Here is a 1,494-nt window from a genome sequence, read left to right as displayed (position 1 = left end):
AAAACCATCGTTAGAGTATACGAATGCAGACACGTGCACACAAACACACACACACACATATATATATGTATGTATATATATATATATATATATATATATATATATATATATATATATATATATATATATATATACGTGAATTTCTTATGAGTATCTTTCGATTGTTTTTACTTTGGAGGAATGAATTACAACATTTTTTTTCAGCAGTCCATTTATCTGAACAAAACTAAAATAAAATCTTGCATAATGAAAATTGGAGTCAGTGAAGTGAAAATATTTTACCTAAATCTCAACATTCGACAGAAACAAGTATATCCTGATAAATCCACCTAACATGATTAAGAATTACCTAAGTTTTCAGATTTTACAATAACTGTAGAACTCTCGATTATAAAAATTATGGAAAGAAAATGAAATAATGAAACAAGAGACAAGTAAAGAAAACTTAAGAACTACTGAATGATATATCAGCCATTAAACGTGTTTTAGAGTATACATATATGATGAGGCTTTTATTATCTAAAGGAGTTGAAGACATATAATGGTGCAGGCAAATCAAACCTTGAAGTAAAATAGATTTTTTTTAAATAAATCTGTAATGCAATATATATATATATATATATATAGAGAGAGAGAGAGAGAGAGAGAGAGAGAGAGAGAGAGAGAGAGAGAGAGAGAGAGAGAGAGAGAGAGAGAGAGAGAGAGAGAGAGAGAGAATTATTAATCGCATTTTATATGAAAATTACTAGTAACATCTCGATTTACTAATATATTTGCTTGTATTATTATTGCAAACATGGAATAAGAATTAGGGAATTTTATATAGAACCTATTTACTTAAAATTTTGATGATGCTAAGGAGAAAACGTAGGTGGTCACTAATAGCCATGACTAGGGCGTCTAGTTCTGTACTGGATGTTTTTCCTATCCAAGTTTTCAATTTGGTATAATAGTAGAGTTTCTTCCTTGGATTTCAGAATTCTAAATCTAGATTTAACTCTTAGATATACTAAAAGAAAATCATATCTTCTTCTTCTTCTTCTTCTTCTTCTTCTTCTTCTTCTTCTTCTTCTTCTTCTTCTTCTTTTTTCTTCTTCTTCTCTGATAGAGCATCTAAATCGAAACAATGATGATTACATCTATCTTTAAATAAAAAACAGTAACACAAGAGAAAAAAATCCAACTTAGTGGATAAATGCAATCCCAAACTTAAAACCGAATTAAAGTAGTATTAGTTGATAAATTCACTCCCAAAAGTTAAAAGCGAATTAAAGTAGTATTAGTTGATAAATGCACTCCCAAAGTTAAAACCGAATTAAAGTAGTATTAGAATCCTCTGTGATCAAGAGTTTAATGGAATTTTCCAGCACTGTAAATATTTTAGATCCATTTTAAGCCAAATTTAATAGACAAAATATCGACAATCCAGGTGTCTTATATACTTATTCAGTTATTATTATGTTTTTTTTATTGGTATAGATCGAGATATCAACT

The sequence above is a fragment of the Palaemon carinicauda genome, chromosome 9 (assembly GCF_036898095.1).
Source record: "Palaemon carinicauda isolate YSFRI2023 chromosome 9, ASM3689809v2, whole genome shotgun sequence".
Taxonomy (NCBI): domain Eukaryota; kingdom Metazoa; phylum Arthropoda; class Malacostraca; order Decapoda; family Palaemonidae; genus Palaemon; species Palaemon carinicauda.
The sequence above is the reverse complement of the archived record's forward strand: the minus strand, read 5'-3'. Positions refer to the sequence as shown.